Source organism: Scyliorhinus torazame, chromosome 30 (assembly GCF_047496885.1).
Source record: "Scyliorhinus torazame isolate Kashiwa2021f chromosome 30, sScyTor2.1, whole genome shotgun sequence".
Taxonomy (NCBI): Eukaryota; Metazoa; Chordata; class Chondrichthyes; order Carcharhiniformes; family Scyliorhinidae; genus Scyliorhinus; species Scyliorhinus torazame.
In genome coordinates, this window is record NC_092736.1 from 9,422,087 (window position 1) to 9,437,992 (window position 15,906).

The 15,906-nt window shown below is 48.4% G+C and overlaps 1 pseudogene; it reads left to right on the forward strand.

Moving 5' to 3' along the window:
* Window positions 1–956: 956 nt before the first annotated feature.
* On the forward strand, window positions 957–1,502 carry LOC140404276 (proteasome subunit beta type-2 pseudogene; annotated as a pseudogene).
* The last annotated feature ends 14,404 nt before the right edge of the window (window positions 1,503–15,906 follow it).

Genomic DNA, 15,906 nt, shown 5'->3' on the forward strand with positions numbered 1-15,906 from the left:
CAGACTGAGCCCTATATAGCTTCAGATCATGGTCGGAAAGGCCTCCATGGGCAGCACGGTGGCGCAGTGGGTTAGCACTGCAGCCTCACGGCACCAAGGTCCCAGGTTCGATCCCGGCTCTGGGTCACTGTCCATGTGGAGTTTGTACATTCTCCACGTGTCTGCGTGGGTTTCGCCCCCACAACCCAAAGATCTGCAGGGTAGGTGGATTAGCCATGTTAAATTGCCCCATAATTGGAAAAAAAAAATGAATTGGGTATTCTAAATTTATTTTTTTTAAAAGAAAGGCCTCCATCATTGTCTGGCCTTAAATCAAACTTTACACAGAAAGAACACTGCTTGTCAACTGGGATACATTGGTGCAGGGACTTGGGAACATCCACTCTCAAAGTATCTAGGAGACATCTGCAAAAGACAATCAGAGCATTTGTTAAACCAGGCTTCAATGTTAACTGGATTCAGACTAAGACCATAGGGTGGCACAGTGGTTAGCACTGCTGCCTCGCAGCGCCAAGGACCCAGGTTCGATTCCGACCTCAGCTGACTGTGTGGAGTTTGCACTTTTTCCCATGTCTGCGTGAGTTTCTTCCGGGTGCTCCGGTTTCCTCCCACAGTCCAAAGATGTGCAGATTAGGTAGATTGGCCATGCTAAATGCCCCTAGGTGGGGTTACGGGGATAGGGTGGACGAATTGAGCTTAGGTAGGGTGCTCTTTCAGAGGTTCAATGCAGACTCGATGGGCCGAATGGCCTCCTTCTGCACTAGGGATTCTATGTCGGAGCAGAAGTAGGCCATTCGGCCCATCGAGTCGAGTCTGCTCCACCATTCAATTAAATCATGACTGATCTGATGTGATAATCCTCAACTCCACTTTCCCACCAGATCCCTATCACCCTTGATTCCCGTGCTGATTAAAAATCTGTCTTTCTGGGAATTGCTGTCTCAGGCGCGGTGCTGCTGTGTGGGAATCCCGGTTTTTGATCGAGCTGCCCCGCCACGGAGTACTTGATAGGAATACAGGGCAGCGATTTCGTGCTGGTGTCGTCGGACAGAGTGGCAGCCAGCAGCATCGTCGCCATGAAACACGATTATGATAAAATGTTTAAACTGAGTGAGAAGATCCTGCTGCTATGTGTTGGAGAAGCTGGAGTCACCGTCCAATTTGCAGAGTACATTCAGAAAAATGTACAGCTTTACAAAATGAGAAATGGTAATGAACTGTCCCCTTCAGCAGCTGCCAACTTCACTCGCAAAACCCTGGCAGAGTACCTCCGAAGTCGGACACCCTCCCATGTGAATATGCTTTTAGCTGGCTGCGATGAGCAAGAGGGCCCTGCACTGTATTATATGGACTACCTCGCAGCTCTGGCAAAAGCTCCATTTGCTGCTCATGGATATGGAGCTTTTCTGACACTCAGTATCTTGGACCGATACTATAAACCAGATCTCACACGTGAAGAGGCAGTGGAGCTCCTGAAGAAGTTAAAAAACGATTTATTCTGAATGTTCCCTCCTTTACAGTCTGGTTCATTGATAACAATGGAGTTCATGATATGGAGCAGATTTTTGTGTCAAATTTATACTTTTACTTTCCGCCATCTTTTTTTGTTTTTTACTTTCTGAAATTTGTGTGTATGAGCTCAGATAAAGGCTGAGATTCACACACACAAAAAAAAATGTCTTTCTCAGGCTGAACATACTTAATGACCCAGCCTCTACAACTCTCTGTGGTAAAGAATTCCACAGATTCACCACCCTGAGCGAAGAGATTCCTCCTCATCTCTGTCTTAAATGGGCGACTCCCTTACTCTGAGATTCTGCCCTCTGGTCCTAGACTCTCCCACAAGGGGAAACAACATCTCAGCATTGACCCTGTCAAACCCCCTGAGAATCCTGATGTCTCAATTAGGTCACCTCTCATTCTTCTAAACTCCAATGCGCACAGGCCCAACCTACTCATCCGCTCCTCATAAGAAACTCCCTCCATTCCTGGGGTCAGCCTAGTGAACCTTCTCTGGACTCCCTCCAATGACAGTCTATCTTTCTATTGATAAGGGGACCAAAACTATTCACAGTTCACCTGGTGTGAAAGTATTTCACACTCTGGAATCAACCTGGGACCTGGTTCTGGATGAATACACTTTGCTGCAGGGTAGTTTCCAAAGTCAGTAAATGCCCTGTGTAGCTCATTGCTGCAGTAGGCAAAGCCTTTCCTTGTTACACCAACGGGAAAGCTTCAATAAATGTTCCTTTTACACTTGTCACACGCCCACGTTTATGTTTTCCTTTTCAAACTACTGAGACAATCTAACCAGGGCGACAGTGTGATGTCCGGGTCAGTGCACTTTTCCTCTGCCTACGCATCACTTCCATGTTAAAGCAATTTCAATCAATTTATTCAGCTTCAAATGTCTACGTAAAAGCTGAGAAACTTCAAAACTGAGTAGAAAGGAAAATGGACGCTCTCCCCACTCCTACAAAGGCCAGGTGGGGTAAAACTCCACAGGCTCCTTATCTGTGTAACAACCTGCCAAGATGACTCCCAATTCTAACCATTTTTAAATGTATTCTTCCATGGGATGCGGGTGTCGTTGGCTGGACCAATCCCCAATTACCCTTGAACTGAGTAACTTGCTAGGTGCTTGATGGCCAGCAGAGATGTCATGGGCCGAATGGCCTCTTTTTTGTGCTGTAAAACTCTATAACCATTTCAGAGTCATTTCTGTTGGCCTGGAGTCACGTAGGCCAGACCGGGTAAGGATGGCAGATTCCTTCCCTGAAGGCCATTAGTGAACCAGATGGGTGTTTACGACAATCGATGGTAGTTTCCTGGTCATCGTTACTGAGACGTTCCAGAATTTTGTTACTGATTGAATTTAAATTCCACCAGCTGCCGTAGTGGGATTCAAACCCATTTCCCCAGACCATTAGCTTGGATATTTGGCTTACTTGTCTGGTGACTTTACTACTAAACCACCCTCTCCCCGAATGTAATCACTCCAGTATGGAGGCAGCTACACTCTGAGCTGCCTGCTTCCTAAACTCTGGAATTTCCTCCCTGTACCTCTCCTTCTCTCTCCCTCTCTCTCAGTCCTTGAACAGTCCTGAAAACCTACCACTTTCACTAATAGCTCCCTGTGTGGCTCACTGTTAAATTCTGTTTGATAATGCTCCTGTGAAACATCTTCAGACGTTCAATGCGCTCTGCAAATGCAAGTTTATGATGGAGTCGTTATTTTGTCAAGAAATTTGCCAGACAAACAGAAGATCCCAAGTTCAGTTTTTGGGCAATGCTTATTTATTATGAGATGGATTAGCAGTTCGATGTTTAATTAACCCTATAAGCTTCTTGTGCAGGAGATGCTATTCTTCCTGATTGGTAAGCCAGTGTTTTTCAATGCGACCTAAGTTCAGCATTTGGCTTTGACGTGATGCCCACCACAGTCAAATAGTCTGCTGCTGCCTATTCACCGAACTGAAAGCATTCGTGATGGCCATTTGGCAGCGCATTGGATGACACCTGGCACCTCCTGAACCAGCATGGGCAGAGAAAACTGGGGTGAGAGGGAGAAAACATTTAATATTGCATCCAAAGTTGTCTAGGTGTCTGGAATAAACAAGGAAAATGCTGGAAATAGCTGGTCTGGTAGCAGCTGCGTAGAGAGAAACAGAGTTTACATTCCGGACCGATGACCCTTTGTCAAAACGCAGGTGCCTGGCTCTTGTCGATCAACACTGCCACAGATGGGGAAAATGTGAAAGATTGTCTGATCCATCTTGCCCAGTCTGTGCGCCAAAACACAACTTGCACAATGCTCCGTTGAATTATCTTCCGGTGGGACGTCTTTAGGGTGAGACATTTAACTGCAGACCCCTCTCCTCTCTGGGGTGCCGCTATTTCAGAGGTTTGCAAAGGTAATGGGCACAGAAATGGGCCATTCGGCCCCTCCAGTTCCTGCCAGAATTTAGGTTCCACTCTAACCTCCTCCAATCTTTCCTGATCTAAATCTATCATCGTAACCCCCCATTCCCTTCTCCCTCATCGACATCTTTAGCTCCCCCTCGGGTACATCTATATTCGCTCCCGCATTCCCTGTGATTTTTTTTTCGTTTCTAAATTTAGAGTACCCAATTATTATTTTTTTTCCAATTAAGGGGCAATTAGCGTGTCCAATCCACCTACCCTGCACATCTTTGGGTTGTGGGGGTGAAACCCACGCAAACACGGGGAGAATGTGCAAACTCCACATGGACCGTGACCCAGGGCCGGGATTGAACCCGGGTCCTCAGCGCCATGGTCCCACTGCGCCACGTGCCGCCCACCATTCCCTGTGATAACAGATTTCACATCATCACCACTCTTTGGGTAAAGTGGACGAGTGTGGGAGTTTGCCTTAGTGGGCCTCCTCAATAATTGTCCTTCAACCAACATCAGGGGCGAAATTCTCCGGTATCGGCGCGATGTCCGCCGACCGGCGCCAAAAACGGCGCAAATCAGTCGGGCATCGCGCCGCCCCAAAGGTGCGGAATCCTCTGCATCTTGGGGGGGCCCAGCCCCAACCTTGAGGGGCTAGGCCCGCGCCGGACTGATTTCCGCCCCGCCAGCTGGCGGGATAGGCCTTTGGTGCCCCACCAGCTGGCGCGGAAATGACATTGCCGGGCGGCGCATGCGCGGGAGCGTTAGCGGCCGCTCACGGCATTCCCGTGCATGCGCAGTGGAGGGAGTCTCTTCCGCCTCCGCCATGGTGGAGACCGTGGCAAAGGCGGAAGGAAAAGAGTGCCCCCACGGCACAGGCCCGCCCGCGGATCGGTGGGCCCCGATCGCAAGCCAGGCCACCGTGGGGGCACCCCCCGGGGCCAGATCGCCCCACGCCCCCCCCCCCAGGACCCCGGAGCCCGCCCGCGCCGCTTTATCCCGCCGGTAAGGTAGGTGGTCTAATCCACGCCGGCGGGACAGGCATACTAGCAGCGGGACTTCGGCCCATCCGGGCCAGAGAATCGCGGGGGGGGGGGCCGCCAACTGGCGCGGCGCAATTCCCGCCCCCGCCGAATCTCCGGTACTGGAGAATTCGGCAACCGGCAGGGGCGGGATTCACGCCAACTCCCGGCAATTCTCCGACCCGGCGGGGGGTCGGTGAATCTCGCCCCAGATCTGGTCATTATCACATCGCTGGTTATGGATGTTGTGTTATGCTTCTTCATGTAGCATAAGCTGCTTCCTTGATGTATGCTCTGACAAAGGAAGGTTCAGACTTGGGAGATAGGTTTAACACATTTATTGAACAGTTAACAATTCTCGTACTTGAGTTCGACTCTCCTGCTAACCTTGCTACAGTAACTCAGTCTAACTAACCAGTCTGCTCTAAGCCATGCGGTGGGTGTGATGCTTCTGATCTGCCCCTGGCTCTCTGAGTGTCGCCTGTGGAAAGAGAAAGAGCATGTGTGCCGTGTCCTTTTATATGGGTTGTGTAATGCCCCCTTGTGGTAGTATCACCTCTGGGTGTCTTGACTGCCCATTGGTCGTTCATTAGCTGTATGTCTGCATGTCATGATGTCTCTGGTGCTCCCTCTAGTGTTTACTTAGTCTTAGTGTATTTGCATTAACCACTTGTGTATTTACAGTGATGCATATCACCACAATGGGATCTTGGTGTGCGCAAATTGGCTGCTGCTTTTCCTTCATCACAACCAGTGACTACAATTCAAAAATACCTCATTGGCTGGAAAGGATGTGCAGAGTTTGCCAAAGGCGCTATATAAATGGAAATTTGTTTATTTTCGTGTACGGTCAAATGACTGTAAATTGAGGATAAAATAAACATCGAAACGAACCCTCAAAAAATCAAAGGGCAGAAAAAAATATCTGTTAGAAATGGGAAAACATTAGGGCAGCTCGGTGGCGCAGTGCGTTAGCTCTGCTGTCTCACGGCGCCAATGTCCCAGGTTCAATCCCGGCTCTGGGTCACTGTCCGTGTGGAGTTTGCACATTCTCCCCGTGTCTGCGTGGGTTTCGCCCCCACAACCCAAAGATGTGCAGGATAGGTGGATTGGCCACGCTAAATTGCCCCTTAATTGGAAAAAAATGAATTGGGTACTCTAAATTTATAAAACAAAAACAAAAAAGAAATGGGAAGATATTGAAGGTAAGGTAAAGAAAATAAGTGAAAAACATTGAGAAAATTCGAGTAAAGTGCACAGAAATTCTAAGGAAATAACTGCATGCAAATAGTTAACCGTCCTTTGCTTTTCCTGGCTGGAATTAGCTAGGTCGGAGAGTTCCTCCCCCCCCCTCCGCCCATACAAAGGGCCTGACACTATTGTGTGTCAGAGGAAACAGCAGCCATGGAATTAGGTCCGGCCCTGCCAGTCTATAGGTGGGACAGGCACCTTGCCAAAATACACACTGCGCAATGTTCTACTCAATATTCTTAAGGGAGAAACTAAAAATCTTCACCCATTCTCTCCCCCCTTCACCTCCTGCCGAATGTTGGGATACGATTCTACGGCAGCAGCAGTCCTTCAGGAGCTCATCAGAGTGCGGGCCGGAGTATTGATGCGCTGTTCAACCGTGGCAGAATAGCAATCGAGTTCAGGCTCGAAGGGCTGAATGGCCTCCTCCTGCTTTTCTTTTCTATGAGTCACACCACGTCCTCCGTCATCGACTGGTAAACAATCAGGAGCTGAAATGGTCTCTGATCTTTCCTGAGCTCCCCTTACCCATAGACACAGAAATTCAATTGTAGTACCCCAGCTAATGTCTCAGCTGACATAAGCTAAATTAGCACAGGGCAGGGATCAAATCTTACAGATTGAAAAGGTCAGTCCCACACGAGCAAGCGCAGCCACCTAATCAACTGCTCGGAAGACCCCCCCCAGAACACTTCTGTACAGTGACAAGATTTAGTGGAAATAAAAAGATTCTCTTACTCAACATAATTAAAATGAATGTAATTAGGACTCGAATACATTAACATGATTCATGCTCCTGGCCAACATTCTTCCCTCCTTGGACTTGAGGTCGTACAAAACACTGCCACCCAGGCCCTAACTTGCACCAGCGTCTGTTCACCCGCTCTCCCTACATCGGGTCCTGATTAAGCAACATCTTAATTTTTAAAAAAATGTAGAGTACCCAATTCATTTTATCCAATTAAGGGGCAATTTAGCGTGGCCAATCCACCTACCCTGCACATCTTTGGGTTGTGGGGGCGAAACCCATGCAAACACGGGGAGAATGTGCAAACTCCACACGGACAGTGACCCAGATCCAGGATCGAACCTGGGACCTCAGCGCCGTGAGACAGCAATGCTAACCACTGTGACACCATGCTGCCCTGCAACGTCTGAATTTTAAAATTCTCATTCCTGTTTTCAAAATCCTCCATGGCCTCCCCACACCTCCCCATCTCTGTAACGCACTCAATCAAGCCCGACCATCATTCAGGGTGGCACAGTGGTTAGCACTGCTGCCTCACAGATCCAGGACCAGGGTTCAATTCCGGCCTTGGGTCACTGTCTGTGCGGAGTCTGCACGGTCTCCCCGTGTCTGCGTGGGTTTGCTCCGGGTGCTCCGGTTTCCTCCCACTGTCCAAAGATGTGCAGGTTTAGCCATGATCAATGCGCAGGGTTATGAGGATAGGGCGGGGGAGTGGGGCTAGGCCTTGTGCTCTTTCGGCGGGTCGGTGCTGACTCGATGGGCCAAACGACCTTCTGCACTGTAGGGATTCGATGGGCATGTCTGGCCTCTTGAGCATGTCTGTATTGTCTAGGCCCTAAACTCCGGCTTCACTCCCTAGTATTCTCCAGCTCTCTACAACTCTACTCCTTTAAGGCTCTCCTTAAAACCTACCTTTCTAACCACGTTTTTGGTCACCTACCCTAATATTTCCTGATGTGGTCGACCTTTACATTTTCTTTGACAACACGCCTGTGAAGCGCCCTACTATTTAAAAGGTGCTACCTGAATATAAGTTAAATGAGGGATACAATTTAAATGAGGGATTTAATTCACAGCATATTTTATACCATGCAATTTTTTGACTGCAGTGAAGCAAAAATGATGTCCTTTATGCCATGCCTCACAAAGTAATTTTTTGATTGTATGAACTCATTGAGGGATTTCCACGAGCCAGCTATTAAAACACAGAGCAAAATGTTCCCCCCTACCACCCCCATCCCTTGAAAGTGCCGACTCTCACTTCATCACGGAGAAACATCCCAAAGAGTTTCACAGAAGAAGAAAGTCTTTATTCATTCACAGGATGTGGGCGTTACTCGCAAGGCGACTATTTGGTGGGCCAACCCACAACAATTGCAGTGCACGCGGTGAGGATTGACGCAGTTTTGATCCAGTCTCGCGACTTTTCCAGAGGGCAGCTATGGTAGCGGACCCTTTAAGGGGCGAGTTCCCGGAGGTCATGTCACCTGTTCGGCCAATCAGGCTAGAGCAGGCATTGTCAAACTCAGGGGCGCGGCCTGCGGGTGGGTCGCGGGCGGGTGTCGGGAGGGTCGCGGAGCCGTCTGTCGCGGTGCTCCCGATCGCGCAAATCCGTGCGCATCAGCCAGCTTTTAACAATGCCGTCTGCGAGCGGCCTTCAAAATGGCCATGAACCTTTAAAAAAAAAATGCAGCCTCACTGCGCATGCGTGCCCGATCATCGATGCGCATGCGCAAAACTATGCGCATGCGCACCAATGATCGGGCACGCATGCACAGTGTGAACGCATTTCTTTTTCTCTGTAAATACTTACCTTAATGAGGTCTATTTGGTGGTCGGCAGTCTTGCAGGGTACTACAGCTGCTTAGGGTCAAAGTTACGTTTATTTGTTCATGGGATGTATGCATCGCTGGCCTGAGCAGAATTTGCCGCCCATCCCCAGCTGCCTTGAGAAGGTGGTGGTGAGCGACAGGCTTGAATCGCGGTGGTCCCTGTGGTGTAGGAACACCCAGGGGGACACCCATCGCTGAGGTTCCAAAATTATACCATGGGCCAGACCAGATGACCAATTTCCTCCCTTAAAGGGGCCAATGGCACATTCTCCCCATGTCTGCGTGGGTTTCACCCCCACAACCCAAAGATGTGCAGGCTAGGTGGATTGGCCACGCTAAATTGCCCCTTAATTGGAAAAAAAGAATTGGGTACTCTAAATTTGTAAAAAAAAAAGGGGCCACTGATTAACCAGATGGGCTTTAGTAGCTGGTAGTGTTATAGTTACCATTACATTATTTTTTTTAAATTCTAGATTTATTTACTAAAGCAAATTTTAATTCCTCAGCTGCTGCAGTTAGATTAGAACTCATATCTCCAGAGCAATGGCTCAGGCCTCAGGATTGCTTAACCCAGTAACGTAGCCAGTATGTTACCATGCCTACTGGGCAGCAACACTTTGTGGAGGAGTTACAAGAGGTAAATGAAGAGGGAACAGCCCTTCTGTCTGTGTCTCCACCATTGGAAATGTTCATGTCACTTCAAAAAACATCACCTTCATGAGAGGGAAGAAAATGGGAAAGTATAAATAAAGGTTTGCATGACAGTGCTGATGGTACTGTGGGTTGCTAAGCTACATGACACACTGTTCCATTGTGAAGCAACTCCTCTTTGAAAGAACCATTGGCTTTGTCTTTGAGTTTTTCTGATACTTTTCTCCGCACTTTGTTTCTATTCATGTCTAAGAGAAGCATGAAACTGATTTATACAATTATAACATCTGAATCCAACTCACGCACCACATTCACCGAGGAAAGAACGCAACGTGTCTGGGAGAAGGAGGCAGAACTTTCACCTTTGGTGGGAATGTAAAGCAATCTGATCACCAATCAGCCCATTGAACCCTCAACTCCCCCTCCCCCCGCTCCCATCCTATGTCTCAATAGATTGGGCATTTACGTAATGGGCAACTTGTCAGTTCTTGACCGTGTCCTTGACGTGCCCAGAGATTGCAGAGACAGAGTGAGAGGAGATTACAGAGATAGAGTGAAAAGAAATTGCAGCATTAGAGTGAGAGGAGATTGTAGATAGAGTGAGAGGAAACTGCAGTGATAGAATGAGAGGAGATTGCAGCGGTAGAGTGAGAGGAGATTGCAGCAATAGAGTGAGAGGAGATTGCAGTAATAGAACAAAGAACAAAGAAATGTACAGCACAGGAACAGGCCCTTCGGCCCTCCAAGCCCGTGCCGACCATGCTGCCCGACTAAACTACAATCTTCTACACTTCCTGGGTCCGTATCCCTCTATTCCCATCCTATTCATGTATTTGTCAAGATGCCCCTTAAATGTCACTATCGTCCCTGCTTCCATCACCTCCTCCGGTAGCGAGTTCCAGGCACCCACTACCCTCTGTGTATAGAAAAAAAACTTGCCTCGTACATCTACTCTAAACCTTGCCCCTCTCACCTTAAACCTATGCTCCCTAGTAATTGACCCCGCTACCCCGGGGAAAAGCCTCTGACTATCCACTCTGTCTATGCCCCTCATAATTTTGTAGACCTCTATCAGGTCGCCCCTCAACCTCCTTCGTTCCAGTGAGAACAAACCAAGTTTATTCAACCGCTCCTCATAGCTAATGCCCTCCATACCAGGCAACATTCTGGTAAATTTCTTCTGCACCCTCTCTAAAGCCTCCACATCCTTCTGGTAGTGTGGCGACCAGAATTGAACACTATACTCCAAGTGTGGCCTAACTAAGGTTCTATACAGCTGCAACATGACTTGCCAATTCTTATACTCAATGCCCCGGCCAATGAAGGCAAGCATGCCGTATGCCTTCTTGACTACCTTCTCCACCTGTGTTGCCCCTTTCAGTGACCTGTGGACCTGTACTCCTAGATCTCTTTGACTTTCAATACTCTTGAGGGTTCTACCATTCACTGTATATTCCCTACCTGCATTTGACCTTCCAAAATGCATTACCTCATTTGTCCGGATTAAACTCCATCTGCCATCTCTCCGCCCAAGTCTCCAAACAATCTAAATCCTGCTGTATCCTCTGACAGTCCTCATCGCTATCCGCAATTCCACCAACCTTTGTGTCGTCTGCAAACTTACTAATCAGACCAGTTGCATTTTCCTCCAAATCATTTATATATACTACAAACAGCAAAGGTCCCAGCACTGATCCCTGTGGAATACCACTGGTCACAGCCCTCCAATTAGAAAAGCATCCTTCCATTGCTACTCTCTGCCTTCTATGACCTAGCCAGTTCTGTATCCACCTTGCCAGCTCACCCCTTATCCCGTGTGACTTCACCTTTTGTACTAGTCTACCATGAGGGACCTTGTCAAAGGCCTTACTGAAGTCCATATAGACAACATCCACTGCCCTACCTGCATCAATCATCTTAGTGACCTCCTCGAAAAACTCTATCAAGTTAGTGAGACACGACCTCCCCTTCACAAAACCATGCTGCCTCTCACTAATAGAGTGAGAGGAGATTGTAGATAGAGTGAGAGGAAACTGCAGTGATAGTGTGTGAGGAGATTGCAGTGACAAAGTCAGGGGAGATTGCAGAGATAGAGAAAGGAGGTTGCAGAGATAGAATGAGAGGAGATTGCAGCGGGAGAGTGAGGAGATTGCAGCAATAGAGTGAGAGGAAATTGCAGAGATAGAGTGAGAGGAGATTGCAGCTGAAGTGAGAGGAGATTGCAGGTGAAGTGAGAGGAGATTGCAGAGATAGAGTGAGAGGAGATTGCAGTTACAGTGAGAGGAGATTGCAGCGATAGAGTGAGAGGAGATTGCAGCGGGAGAGCAAGAGGAGATTGCAGCGATAGAGCACGAGGAGATTGCAGATAGAGGGAGAGGAGATTGCAGTGATAGAGTGAGAGGAGATTGCAGCGATCGACTAAGAGGAGATTGCAGATAGAGTGAATGCTTTGAAACCTCAGAAATTAGTTTTAAAAATCACGTTATCCCTTCAGCAACAGAGTCCGCTGCTACATTCTGCCACGATGTAGAGATGCGGGCGTGGAACTGGGGTGGGCACAGTAAGAAGTCTTACAACACCAGCTTAAAATCCAACAGGTTTGTTTTGAATCACTAGCTTTCGGAGCTCAATTCTTTCATCAGGCGAGGAAGGAGCTGCGCTCCGAAAGCTAGTGATTCGAAACAAACCTGTTGAACTTTAACCTGGTGTAGTAAGACATTCTGCCATGGTCTCGTTTTCTCTCTTTCTTCCGACCTTGTGCCATCTTGTCCAAACTGCCGAAAGACACTCACACGCTTTTTCACATCTTTAAAAAATTTTTTAGAGTACCCAATTCATTTTTTCCAATTAAGGGGCAATTTAGCATGGCCAATCCACCTACCCTGCACATCTTTGGGTTGTGGGGGCGAAACCCACGCAAACACGGGGAGAATGTGCAAACTCCACACAGACAGTAACCCAGAGCCGGGATCGAACCTGGGACCTGGGCGCCGCGAGGCAGCAGTGCTAACCACTGCGCCACCGTGCGGCCCAAGCTTTTTCACATCTGGCACCCAAGAAACACAATGAGCAACAAAATATTCCAGACGATCGGATCATTAAGGATCCGGGGCTGGTTAGCACACTGGGCTAAATCACCGGCTTTTAAAGCAGACCAAGGCAAGCCAGCAGCACGGTTCAATTCCCATACCAGCCTCTCCGAACAGGCGCCGGAATGTGGTGACTAGGGGCTTGTCACAGTAACTTCATTGAAGCCTACTTGTGACAATAAGCCATTTTCATTTAAGGGGTCCGGTATATTTTTAATTTGTCATTTCAAAATGTTGGGTGGGATTCCAATCTCCACACCCGCTAGCCGTCCCTCATTTCAGAGACTGGCATGATGACATTGTATTGCCAACACAATGTCATCACACCCTCTTTTACATTTGCACGGGGGGGGGCACCCAATTGGCAGATGTAAAATGCACCTAATCGCGTGTGAGCTTCAGCGGTCAACTTTCTCCTGTGTCAGCCCTCGTGTTGCTGAGCCAAATGCATCAGCTGAGTCAGATCCTAGCCTCACACGATGCATTCAACATGAGTCACTAGATAACGACTTCCTCCAATCTACCCAATCCTTATCCTCCCCTCCCTCCACGTCATTCACCTCTGTCCCCTCCCTCCTCTCCTTAGCCTCTCGAACCTCTTCTTCCATTCTACCCATCCCAGTCCTCCATTCTATTCCTCTCTTCGCTGAGCTCTATCTGACTTTTGCAAACCCTCTTCGAAATTTCCTGGGGCTCTATAATTAGTCTGGGCAATGTGCGAGGGAAAGATTACACTTTGGCTGTTTACGTGAGTTTTAACATTCCTGGGCCTTGGCCAAGTATCTGTATTGGCTGAAAACGGTTGTTTCATTGGCAAGCAAGAAAAAAAAATTCCCAGAAGAATCCCTTTTTTGCAGGGGCTAGAATTTAGCTTTCAGCCAGTGAGTCAGTGAAGCACGAATACTAAAGTTGGGAAAATTTGAATTATCAAACTAAATTTTATTGAACATATTCTTCTTGAGGTTTGACATTTTAGAGAATAATGCAACAAAGTTACAAAATAATATTCCCAAGAGCAGGGAGAAGTCAAAGGCTTAGGGCTCGATTCAACTAAATGGGAACAAGATCCTCTCGTGAGCGCATTTAGCCACGTACTTTCTGGCACCCTGGCAGCTGGCAGTGCCATCTGGGCACTGCCAGGATGCCCAGGTAGTACAAACAATGCCAAGGTACCACCCTGCCCAAAGGGCATGCAGCTGGTGGCCTCCGATTCCCTGGGAGACCGCCATGAGTATCGCAGCGTCTAGTCCCTGTTTATGGGGACCAGTGCTAAACGGCGTTTGCCCGAGATCTCCAAGGCGAAGGGGATGTATCCCAAAGCCTCAGGTACCTCGGGAATCTGCACAGTAGAGTGAGATTTACTGCCTCACTCTATTATATGCAGATTTGTCAAAAAGTAATCCCGCCCAAAATGGGCGTCATTTATATTGCAACGTTTAACAAGTTGGCGTTGCGAGTTGGGTAGATCTTGGGAGTGGGATCTCCTGGCTTTCACCGGCCACGATGTGCCATGGGAGCTGCCTTTTGGGCGCAGTGTGGATCGCGCCCTATGTGTGCAAGAGTACAGAGTGGAACAAGTAAACGACATCACAATAAGCTCAATATGATCGTTAGACAGGATTTACTCCTATAGCCCCACCAGAGACCGAGGGATAGGCAGGATCAAGTCATAAGAAAGTGGCAAAATGGTAACTCCCTCCCACCTCTCAGTCCCACAATCACCTTGAAAAATCAGGACGGGTCTCCTGTGCCATGGTTGGGTGCGCACCAACGTACATCCTCCTCGACCCTAGCAGTGCCAAAGGCACCACTGCCTCATCACAGCCTCCTCTCTTCGGTTAACAGACCCGTCGGCACCCCTGTGGAAGCCCAGAGCGGATTCATCCTTACAAAAAAACAAAAGAAAATGCACGGAAGCCCAAATCCCGAGGGGAGTTACATATTCATCACACTACACAACTAAATCTCAATCCAGGCCCGAGGGAGAACCACAATCATTCCGGACAAATGTAAAGAGAGGACCGGAAGGGCAGCACGGTGGCGCAGTGGTAGCACTGCAGTCCCACGGCGCTGAGGTCCCAGGTTCGATCCCGGCTCTGGGTCACTGTCTGTGTGGAGTTTGCACATTCTCCCCGTGTTTGCGTGGGTTTCACCCCCACAACCTAAAGATGTGCAGGGTAGGTGGATTGGCCACGCTAAATTGCCCCTTAATTGGAAAAAATTAATTGAGTACTCTAAATTTATTTTTTTAAAGAGAGGACCGGCAACGACATGTTCGGGTTACGTCACACCGACGGGATCTCCCAGAGAAGCAGTGAAAGGAAGGAGAGACTAGAAATACCAGCATGAACCCTCCATTTCCAACACCAGTCTTTACATTCCAGTGGGGAAAAGAGAGGTACTGGATGTCCACAGCAGACGCCATCTCCCTGATCCTGCACTCAACACCGAACACCTAGATAACAAAGACACCTATGTCAGACTCCTATTTATTGACAACAGCTCAGCCTTCAACACCATCATTCCTACAAAACTCCTCTCCAAACTCCGTGGCCTTGGCCTCGGCTCCTCCCTCCTCGACTGGATCCTGAACTCCCTAACCCACAGGCCACAATCAGTAAGGAAGGGCAACAACACCTCCTCCATGATCATTCTCAACACCGGTGCCCCACAAGGCTGTGTCCTCAGCCCCCAACTATACTCCTTATACTGCCTCACTCTATTATATGCAGATTTGTCAAAAAGTAATCCCGCCCAAAATGGGCATCATTTATATTGCGACGTTTAACAAGTTGGCGTTGCGAGTTGGGTAGATCTTGGGAGCGGGATCTCCTGGCTTTCACCGGCCACGATGTGCCATGGGAGCTGCCTTTTGGGCGCAGTGTGGATCGCGCCCTATGAGTGCAAGAGTACAAATTCCCCTCCAACTCGATTTTCAAATTTGCTGATGACACCACAGTAGTGGGTCGGATTTCAAACAATGACAAGACAGAGTATAGGAATGAGATAGAGAATCTGGTGAACTGGTGCGACGACAATAATCTCTCCCTCAATGTCAACAAAACGAAGGAGATTGTCATCGACTTCAGGAAGCGTAGTGGAGAACATGCCCCTGTCTACATCAATGGGAACGAAGTAGAAAGTGTCGAGAGCTTCAAGTTTTTAGGTGTCCAGATCACCAACAACCGGTCCTGGTCCCCCCATGCCGACACTATAGTTAAGAAAGCCCACCAATGACTCCACTTTCTCAGAAGACTAAGGAAATTTGGCATGTCACCTATGACACTCACCAACTTCTACAGATGCACCATAGAAAGCATTCTTTCTGGCTGTTTCACAGCCTGGTATGAATCCTGCTCTGCCCAAGACCGCAGGAAACTGCAAAAGGTCGTGAATGT